At 41.8% G+C, this 11,109-nt stretch overlaps 1 protein-coding gene across 2 annotated transcripts in view; it reads left to right on the top strand.

The window, feature by feature from the left end:
* The first annotated feature begins 275 nt into the window (after window positions 1-275).
* The window catches only part of PKIA (cAMP-dependent protein kinase inhibitor alpha), a 44,616-nt gene continuing 33,782 nt past the window's right edge, over window positions 276-11,109 (top strand). Inside the window, exon 1 of one of the 2 annotated variants that reach the window (XM_041464468.1) lies at window positions 276-296. The gene's annotated coding sequence lies outside the window, so the exon portion shown is untranslated. Of the gene's footprint in view, window positions 297-556; window positions 1,043-11,109 lie in introns of those variants that run through there. The other variant, XM_041464467.1, reaches the window with a different exon arrangement.

The following is an 11,109-nucleotide window of genomic DNA, read 5'->3' as shown; positions in this document are numbered from 1 at the left end:
GGATTGTAAACTGTGATAGGAATCCGGCCTTCTTTACAAGCCTGTCGGTCACTCAGTATGTGCACAGCACTCTGTAAGTAACAAAAATAGACATGCTGCCTACTGCTGGGTCTCAGAAACATCAGGACGCCCTTGGTAAGGGGGAAGTTTGCCCAGGTGACCTTGAGCACAGTGCCTGTGCTCTGCTGTCGCCTTCCAGGCACAGATCAGGAGCCACTGCCAGAGGAGGTCTGGAGCATCCCAGAGAGCGCTGCATTTTTAGGGGCACGAGCTCAGGAGCGTCCTGAGGCCGGGAGGTGAGAGAGGGAACAGGGAGCCCGCCCACGAGCACGAGGAATTACAGCCAGTTTTCCTTCAAACGGCGAGACCCAGGCACACAGCTCTCCCCGGGGACGCTCTCCCTTGGCTCCGGCCTTGCAGCGCGGCGGGAGCTGCCGTCCCGCGATCCCCGCCCTCAGCGCGGTCCGGCCGGGCGGTGCCGAGCAGCGGGGCCGGAGCGGGGCGGCCCCAGCGGCCGGGCGGGAGCGCCGCGCTGCCCGCGCCCGCGGAGGGGAGTCCCGGGAGGGCACGGCGGGCGCGGGGCGGAGCGGCCCATCCCGCCGCCGTGCCTGGGGAGGGTCCCCCGGACCGCCACCGCACCCGGGAGACGGTACCGCCCCTCGCAGGCTCCCGGGCAGTCGGGCACGGGTGTTCCCGCGGGAGCGGCGTTCCCTCCGGGGCGGGTGGAGAGGCAGGGCCCCGCGGGGCTCGGGCCGCCGGGCGGCGGAGCCGTCTCCCCCTCCGCGGCGGGAGCGGAGTGCGGCGGCCCGCGGAGGGGGCGGGGAGGATGACTTCATGCCGCCGGAGCGCCGTGAATTTAGGAGCAGCAGCTGCCGCCGCCGGCGGCGGGATGTGGGGGTGAAGTGACAGCGGGAGCTGCCGCCGGCTGAGGGAGGAACAGCGCCGGGCACCCGCCGAGCCCGAGGGCTCTGGGCCGCTACCAGGAGCCGCTGCGGGAGAGAAGGAGGGAGGGAGGAAGATGCGCTGAGCCGGTCGCTGAAAGGTGAGCGGGAGCTGCCGGGTGCGGGGGCGGGCGGCGAGCGCTGCGGCGCTGCCCGGCTGGAGGAGCGCGGCGCTGCCGCTGTGAGCCCCCCGCCCCGGCCCTGCCCTCTGCCCAGCCCGGGCACCCTCTGGAGCGGGGCTGGGGCTCGTAGCTTCCTCCTCTTCTCCTTTCCTCCCTTCTGCCGCGGTTCCCTCCAAAAGCGGCAAGGCTGCGCTCTCTGAAGCGCCACAGTGGTGCGTTTTATCTTCCATGGCCAGGATGCGCGGTGGCTCGGTGCCAGCTCCCGCTCGGGCTGCTCTCCGTGCCCGCGCCGGGGCACCGTGTCGGTGGCGTAGCGCAGGACGGGGGCGAGAGCGGGAGGGATGCGACAGGTGCGGAACTGCGCCCCGCGCTGCCCGCGCTCTCCCCGGGCCGATGCGCGTGCCTCAAGTGACGGGGAAGACATCTTAGGGCAGAAGGGCTTCAGGGTTACAGAAGCAAAAAAAAAAAAAAAAAAAAAGATGTAATTTCATGCACATTCCTGGATTTGGAAGTCGCTGAACACAGGAAACTAAATAGTGTAGAAGTTAGGGAACTGGCCCTTACACCAAAATGCATTCTGTCGTCTTCTATCACGACTTGCGTGGTTTTTTCCCTTTATACGTTTTTATCTAGCCTAAGGTTCGCGACAAACAAAACAGCATCAAAATTCAAATGCATTTGTTTGTTAATGGAAGAATTAGTGAATTGCTGTTCTATCATGTTACCTGTAGAAGCGGAAAAAACAAGAATGTATGTGTATTGTAGCTTGGTTGTTAACATTGCACATTGTGGTACATGCATAGGTCTTAACATCAAATGAGTGGTATTTTGGAATTGAGAAGGTAAAAAAAATTGCCTGACCTATTTTTGTGCCTGGTGGTTTTTGTTGGGTTGTTTTGGTTTGGTTTTATTTTTTGTTGATTGGTTTGTTTTTATTTTTTAAGTTTGTTCTGGCTTAAAAAAGAAAACTTGCCCTAAAGCAGGTATAGCAATACATGAGGTGTGCAGAGACAGCTCATTAGAATAGACACTATCTGCGTATGTAATGGTTAATGGCTCTGTGTGGTTTGGAAATGAAAGCAATGACTGTGTCTCTGGGAACTAAAGAATTGGGAATTAATCTGTTCTTAATGAAAAAGGAAGCAGGATACTGAAAGCTGAAGGTTGTTTTATTCAATGTCTATTTACCTGTAGCTCATCTTCGAGGATCCTGTTACCCAAGGGTTCACAGAAGCTCAGATGGTTTTGGTTGTGGTTGAAGCCTCTGGTCATGGTGCTAGAGTGGCACAAGTAATCCTTAGGGAGGTAACAGGGAGTTGCTTTATTTGTTGTCATTATTGCTGGGAAGATATTTAAATGCAGTCTGTACTGTTGCTGGGTATGCAGAAGGCAAGTGACAGCTACAGAGGCAGAAAATGTGTATAAAAAAACAATTGAGCTTTCACAAGGCTGAAACAAAGAGTGAGTGATGAACTGCAGAGTCAGAAATCAGTCCACCAGACAGATCTTTTCTTCGGAGCACAGTCATTAACTATATGTATAGGCTTGTTGCTTTAAGTTGTTGCACAGGTAATGTATGTATTTCAAACTAGGAGGAAAAAACAACAAAGTTTTGTCAAACTTGTGTCTTTCATCAACCATGCATTTATTTTGTTCCTGTAAAAACTGTGAAGCATTGGTTAGGACATTTCTATTGTTTTTTTCTTTCTAGAATTAAGCATGGCAGACGGTTTCAGAGCTGCAATGTTCTTCTCTAGTTGCATTTGGTTTAAAAAAGAAACCATGTAGCTGGGTTCAGATGCTTCACATGTTAGGCCGTCCAATCCATATCAAGTCAGTTTCTTTACCAGTGTGAAGAAATCAACTAATGGCCCCCCAGGCTGTTGGTGCAAGCTAGAGGTAGTATGACTACTCACTAATATTGACACAGTGTTATCACAGCAAATTTAGCTCTTCATGCTTCCTGGCAAACCTAATTTTTCAAGACTCTTTATTCTTAAAAAACTAACTTTCCTTAATATGGTAGCAGAGATGAAGCAAGACCAAGAACACCGCTGCAAACTTGAATTGCTTTTGTTTTCATCTTGTGTACTCTAAAGGCAGGTGGTGTAATGCGCATGTGTCCATAGAAGAAAAAGTATACCTGATTATCAATGCGTGTCTAGTTCCATGGTGTAACCGGTGTAAATCTACTGCCTACAGATTTATTTCCCACAACTCTTATTGCTCCTTCTGTTACTGTAACTTTCCATACTTCTGCCAGCCAAAGGAAAGCGTCTTTATTGCGGCTGGTCTGGGGCAGCAGCACCAGTGACTGGAAGAACAGCCTAGTTGGCCAGCTGGTTGGTGCCAGACAGACTGGGTAGCAGCTGAGATTTGGTTGCCTTTTTCCTCGGAGGTTCTGCTATTTTGGAATACTTCATCTGGGTTTGTTCTTTAGATATGTAAGAGCTTAATTATCTTTGAGGTTTCTAGGCTGCTGTCAGCCTTTGAACCTGCAGGTTCATTTACCCAGTTTTATTAGAGGGGACCAGATGGGAATGTTTGCAAAAGGCTTGTTTCCTTAGTAAAACAAACTGGAAACCCCAGTGACCTTGAATGCACTTGAAGCTGCAGAGGTTTGATTTCACTTCTGGTCCTTTCCAAGGGCTGAGATGAAACACTGCAGTTGAATGTATTTTCTGTTATTATGAAAATTTTAAAAGTGATGTTACCAAGTGCTGTTTGAACTAACTGAAATAACCATGTCTCAGAGCAAGCAGGTCATTTTTCACTTATGTTGTTACTAGGCTTTCAGTTGGATTATTTTTTCCAATTTAAGAATTCTATTTAAAAAGGCTTGAGCAGGGTAGAAGGGCACAGATATTACACAATTAACTTAAAACTTTAGCATGTGCAAACAATCAAGGGTATTTCAACATTAGTGATACCATTTTTATTTTTAATAAATGCATTCACACTTTCAAAATGCATGTCCTTCTTGTGCAGTAGCTCGTGTTTCTGGGAGAGAAAGAAATTATTTCTGAAAATAAATGCCAGGTACAAACTGAAACTTTGTCTCTATGCAAATGGATTCCTTGTTGGACTAACTGTCAATAGAGGATCTTTATGTGAGTGCTCAGTAAACTGAAAAGGTAGCAATCATTAAAGAGACCTAAGAGTTGTATCCATTTATAGTATATTAGTGGTAGCAACAAGACAGGTATTGATAATCTTATTTTGAATTTGACACATTCAAGTAAGTCAGTGCTTCACAACCTGGATAATGAGCCCCTGAGTTTAATGTGAAATATGGAGATAGAAATGCCGAGTTCACGTATGCTTCTTGCAAAAGAAAGCTGGTTGAAGCCTTTCCCTTGAAGGGGACTGCATGTAAACAGCAGCAAAAGCATGGATCTATTTATATGTATTGCTTTCATGATGTGTTGAGAGACTAGCTTTGAGAAAACTTCAATATTGTCTACTCTTAGAAAATTACTTTATTAAGACAACATTATAAAATAAAGGATCTGGTTGTACAAGACCTGTATGTTTCTAGTACGTTTCTAGTCTCAAAATATAATGATATAGGAGGAGAAAGTAACACAAAATGAACTCTTATAGGACAGTTGGTGCAAATGTCCCAGCCAAATGCCAGATCAAAAAATTTCTTTTTATTTTTCCTTTAATTCTTATCGTAGAACCAATAAGATATGATAGTGGGTTTTGTCTTCCCTAAAATACTGAAGACATGCTGCATTTCTGAGCTGGTCACATTTCTGTGATTGTAAAGTGATTCCAGGGTATCTCTGCTCTTCTTCCCTGGTTGAACTAAGTATAAAACATGAACTGTGAGGAAGAGCTGCGGTAGAAGAATTTCCATGTCAGCTGGGGTGTAGTTCTCTCTAGCAGAATTTGGGTTTTTTTCTAACCTTATTAAAATGAAATAAAAAATTGGCTGCATTGCTGTTCTTTGGCTATACAGGACTCATGAGGAATTTAACTTGCCTTTATGGCAACTGCCTGCTCTCTGCACAGTTCTGTATCCCCGTCTGCACTCATGTCCCGATGGTTCATCACATGTTAGAGGCAAATGGGTCTAATGCCAACATACAGTCTTAGTTTCTCTTACTCTGACTGCTTCTTTTTGTCACGTTTTTGTTCTAGCAACTATTCCAAAAGATTCAAAGGTATATTGAAATTATTTTGGCAGCTGTTAGCTAGCCCATGAAATGTGCTGCAGCTTTAATGAGATCATATAGATCTTAATATATCCATATAATTATATATATTATATAATATATATATTTGCTAACTATTCACTCATTTGCCTTCTACCTCCTACAGTATTTCCACTTACACATATGGTGAGCACATAACTTTGGTGAAACGATCTCACCACCTGTTGTTTTAAAATAGCAGAGATGCTTATTAATGGTCCTTCCATGATGCTGTTTATAGTACATGTGAAACCTCACTTAAAATACTGTGGATCATGTTGGTAAAGGATATTATTACTTCAGCAGCAGCCTTAAATTGATTCCTGTTCAGCATCTTGACTTAGCTTGTCGGTCATTAGCAGGTAGGAGAGAGGTAAACTCCACAGAAGAGTCAAAATTGTGATGCTCATCAAGTGAGCTGTCATTGAATCCTTCACAAGGTGTTCTGTGGAATTGCCTGCTGCCTTTTGGATAACTAGACAACCCCAAGAGCTGCAAAAATCATGAGCATACAGATTATATACACTAGTAAGTCTTGTGCTCAGCTGAAATGAATTCCTTGAGGCCAAGCTCAACAGCCCTTTCACACTTCACAAAGCAAGGGAAAGGAAATAATTGCAGAACTTTAACCTTTACCAAGACTGTTGCCTAATATGTATGTATCTTTCTGCCATAGGAAAGTAATTTCTAAGCTCACTAAATTAAGTTTAGGTGTGTAAATGTTCCATCAATTCCTGTTTTCTTTGTTCAATCTCATGAGTCACTTGGATTCTCAGTTTGAATTTCAAAGAATTTCTAGAGTCCTGCCTAATATTTCTGATCTGCAGCTCTCTACATTTGTCTTGGATTTTTTTATTTTTTGGGATTTTTTTGGTTGTTTTGCCTAACACAGTCAAAGTGGAAGTTAAAAATGTATTTCATCTTTGAAACCATGTATCTGCAGGCAGACCAAGAAAAATTCTTGATGTTGAGGGTCAGTTTGCTAAGATGTAAATGTGAAAGTGCAGTCAGGCTAAACAGACTCAGCTACTTTCAACCTTCCCAAGGTGCCCACTTGAGGCACAGAAAGTTCTTGGTATCTGTATGATGCTAGTGAATTCCAAGACACCACTATTATACACTGAAAGAAATATATAACAAAAAAGGAACAAAAGATGTTTCATTCAAGTTTATCAAAAACTCCCCATAACTAGTAGTATGAGTAGCTCTGGATTTTTTGTGATGTTTTTAATGAAATTTGAAACCTTGTTTTCCTGTGGTACATGACAGATGGCATTGATTGTTTGAGTTTAGTGTTGCTAATAAATTAAAGAAATAGTTGCTCACACTAGAATGGGGACTGTCATTAGATGCCAATTCCAATTCTATAGGATGGGCAAAAACCTCCTCTTGTTCAAGAAAAAAAACTCTGTGGCGTATTACAATGTAGCTTTTAAGAATGTAAGTCTGTTATTAAATAAAGATGGCTGGCAAGATTCCAGTAAAGGATGCTTAGAGAAGTAATGACTAAATTAGGTGGAGTAATCATCTTTTGATAGAGTCTCCCAGTGTTTGGTGCTCAGCATTGATTAGGAGTTCCCTGGGCACAAAGCAATGTTTGCACTATTACGATTAATTGCAGGAGACATCATGTCCTTGCTGCATGTTTGGTTGATCTGATTTCTGTTCACAGGCTCCACAGTATCCTTTGGCATGATTCAGAGCATGTGGAGTGTAAGGAAAAAGTCTCTTTGTTTTCCCTTAAAATTTGTTGCCGAGTGGTTTAATTGGGCGCCTTTTTAATTGACATGATGTGAGTAATGTTAAACAATTGCTTCCTTTTCAGTTTCTCACGAGTCAAGATTTTCTGTCGCATTTTTTTTTCTCCAAAACAGAGTTGTCTTACTATATGCACCCTTTCTGTACATATGGACTCTAGTTCATATTTGATTTATTCTTTGACACTGTTTTTATACTTCCTGACTATTTATTTCTGACGTGCAGGATTTAGAAACTCTATTTAATAGTGCAATAATTTCATATTTATGTCCCTTTTCTTTCCCATTTTTTTCACTATGTATATTTTTTTCCAGTTACTCATTACATTTCAGTTGGACTGACCTCTTGTGTCCCTACAAGGTTCCTTTTCTTTGTAGGATCAGTACAAAAATATGTTTCCATGACATTAAGGTACTGGTGCCATTAGCAGGAGACATAAAAGTTGATAGCTGGATATCAAAAATGCATTTTAAATGTAGGAAAGTACAAACTGTAGTGTATAGCCTTACAGAGAAATTCAGTCATAAACCTTTTCTTTGTTTAGTATTACTCTTGTTTTGCAGTAGTTGGATGATGGCAGCTTCACTGGGTTGGGCTAATGTTTTTGAGCTCAGGCATGGGAAACAGAAAATAAGTGAATAGGACTTGTTAATGCATATAAGAATTGGAGCATGTGAAAATAATTCAGACTCTAAAAGGCAGGCATAATGTGAAACACTTTATATAAAAAACTCCAAAAACAAACCACACAAAACCAAAAATAGACTGCTGCATTTTAAGTAACTGTTATTTGTAAGGTCTCGTGGAGTCAAAGCGTGATAAGAGATGTGAATGGAGTCTGCATAAATATAGAAGCTGTGTGACTTGAGAAAGAGACATAACTTATCAAAATGATTACAGCATGCCTTTAGAGCCTAAGGGAACTACAGCTTTTTTGTCAGTGAAATAAGCCCATTTTATCATATATTTGTTTATATACTAAGCTAATAATGTTTACAAACACCAAAGCTTTTTCCAAGCAAAGTATTTGGCCTGAACAGGGAGTTCTCTTAAGTTATTCTGAATAGCTTTAGGCTTTATGGAACACTTTCTCCTCCCTTTTCCTATGTGTTTAGTTGCCTGCAGAGACTATAGGTGCTGATTTATTGAATGGCAGCTATATTATATGATAGTAAGAATTGTATTGATGCTAGTGTCATTCACTCTAAGTGACAATAGGCAAAAATAATGCCACCGCTGCTGTGTGTCCTTTTAAAGTCTAATTTTTCTGTCTATACCTAATGTGGTACTACTTTACTAGGTCTGGCTGGGGCAGTGGCAATATTCTCTTCAGTTTTGCAGAAGCAAAATCCCTGCTACATGGTGAAAAACAGGTGCAAAGCCTTCAGTCATCCCCAACTCGTGCACAAAGCATCTCCAGAACAGATAAAGTTTGAATGGGTATTTATAGAAGATGAACACGATAGCCTGCACCCAGAGGAACACAGATACTATATAAGAAATTTAAGCATGTAATATCACTTCCTCGCTGATACTTCAGCGTTCGTTACATGTTCGTGTAACAGTAGGCTTTTAATATTAGCTAATAATGGAGAATGACTTCATTAGCATTTAAGGAAGGAATTGAAAGTGTTTTGCATGGTATAATTCATTAGCTAATTGTCACTTTAGAAGATACTTTTCAGCTGTACACTCTGCACACTTAGGGAATTGCTGTACAGACCAAAGACAAAGAAGAAAAACATTTTTGTTATCGTCCTTTTCTCAGATACTGGAGAAATGTATTATTTATGTGACCCCTTTCATCATGGAAGATCTCAAAATATTTTTCAGCACTTCCATTTTCATTGACAATATTTGGAAATAAGAGATGAAAGCTGTTATTTAAATGTTGTTTTCCCACAGTTGTATAGCCAATAAGGCTGCAGATCAGGGAGTTACTTATGCAAGTCTCTAGAAAAAGGTACTGATTTCTGATGACTGCTGCAGCACGGTGACCCGTGCTGTTTCCTTCCAGGCAGAAAATTCTCTTTCCTTTCACTTTTGTGCCTCATAGAAGCAATTTTTGAAGACCATTCATCCGTTACAGACTGCTGCTCTGCTTGTTAAGCAGTGTTTCTAGTGGGATAACACACTATGCAAATATATTTTGTGTAGGTTTTCTAGGTCTTCCAGGTCCACTCTTTGCATTTCTGTTCCTCCATCCCCCTTGAGCTTTCTTGGTTTGGCTAAGTCAGGGACTGGTACTCGTTTTGCAAGTCTCTTTTTCTACTGAATTTTTTTGTGCAAGATTTTTGAGTTTAAAGTTCTGTCTCTCTTGGTAGCACCATATTTCTTAACTACTGTCTTGAACATTTATTTGGAGAGTAGCAGTTTACACACCTTAAATAATTGCATATGATTTCTTAAGCCAGCTACAAGGCAGAATAGAAAGAAAACTTTAGCAGTGTTCTGAGGTCAGTGTCCTAATAAATGTCCATCTTCCTGTGGTGGTTTGTTGCTTTAATTTCCTACTGCAGTGGGAGAAAAAAGAAGTGCCAAAAGTATCCTAAGTTTCCAGACTGTGTAAGCTGAATGTTGTGTATTTTTTGAGCCTAAGGCAGCACCTGAGCACTTCATTTTGGTGTCCAAGCATGTTTCTGGCAAGTGAGCTCTTTTATGCAGCTCCTCTTGAGAGGAACAGTTGCCTGTGTCTCTGTGCTTGGTAATGATTCATTACACTCTCAGGGCTGCTCTTCAGTGTCATCTTTTCATAATTATATTATTGCATGAATTTTGGTGGCAAGTATGGAGCTTCTGAGTTTGGGTGGTTTTGTTTTGTTTTGTTTTTTTTTGTATGGCATGGTTATCAGCAGGATTAGAGTGGCACTCTGTTCTGAGATAAACAGTGTCTCTGAATTCTGCTGAGGACTAGGACAGTTTTATGACTGTTAAACTGTTGTCAAGGTTTCTTGTGCATTTTTTACTTATGTCAACTTGTTCTTCTGAACAAGGCAAAACTTGTTCTTGGAACTGTTGTGGGTTAGATGCCATTTCCCAGTAGGTGATTTGAATGTTGTTTAGAAAATAAATTCTCCTTTTAGAAGCCTCTTAGTTTACCTGTCTCTCCTTTGATGTGGCTGCTGTTGAAGCAGGCCAGATTTTTAGCTAATTTGTATGGCTTTTCTCTGTTCAAATTGCTGAAAATTGTGGAAGCTTTCTGTGCATCCTGCATCCTGTGATACCTGTCTTTCAGCTAATGTTGTTTCTGTGACATTCTTCTTGAGCACGTACTCATGTCTGCCATTTGTTCTGTTGAAGAAATTTCACCTTCCCATCCCCCTTTATGAAGTATTCCTGCTCTGCTCGTGGAGCAGTAATTTCAGTCAAATGTTCTACTTTAGCTCTATCTTTAAGCATATTTAAAAGCCTAGTTCAGTAAATCAGAAATGTTTTGGAGTATCATGGTTTTCATAGTAACAGGTGTAGATACTTTCAGTAGTTTTACTTTCTACATGTGGGGCTTTTTGTGAATGATGTGAAAATCCATGATAAGTCATAATTTAGCACCTTAAGTTTCTGGATTATCCCTATATAGTGCTAATTTATAACATAATTAACATTCTGATGGCCATGGCCAAAATACTAGACTTTAATTTTGTCACCAACACTCCTCTATTGTAAGAGATCCTTTTGTAAGTAAGGACATAGCTGTGGACAGGTTGGAAAATTGTCAATAGGAGTTAAATGTCACCAGAGAATGGGAGGGTGGATCTAATGTACGTCCTTCTGGATAAGTCAAAAACATAAAATCTAAAAACGTAGTTGTGTACACGTAGTAATGTTGATGTGTCGGTTTTTTGTCCAGTGGCTGACTTTTTCTCTCTTCTTCCATATGAAGTGCCATCTCTGTGGAACAATTGTGAGCCCAATGTGAGTGAAGGAGTATTTCCTTTTTTGAAGATCAATAATAGCAAAATTGGAGTAATCCAAAGTAAAGGTAGCCATGATCTCTGCTCTGAACTTTTCCTCTCCTTTTTTTCTTTCCTGCATGTGTATGTGTTCCTATATGTGTATTTGGGTATTAATTAGGTTCTTTTATCTTACAGT

This window comes from Pyrgilauda ruficollis, unplaced genomic scaffold (genome assembly GCF_017590135.1).
Source record: "Pyrgilauda ruficollis isolate IOZ18807 unplaced genomic scaffold, ASM1759013v1 scaffold18, whole genome shotgun sequence".
Classification (NCBI taxonomy): Eukaryota; Metazoa; Chordata; class Aves; order Passeriformes; family Passeridae; genus Pyrgilauda; species Pyrgilauda ruficollis.
Note: the sequence above shows the minus strand (reverse complement) of the source record. Positions and strands in the feature narration are given on the sequence as shown.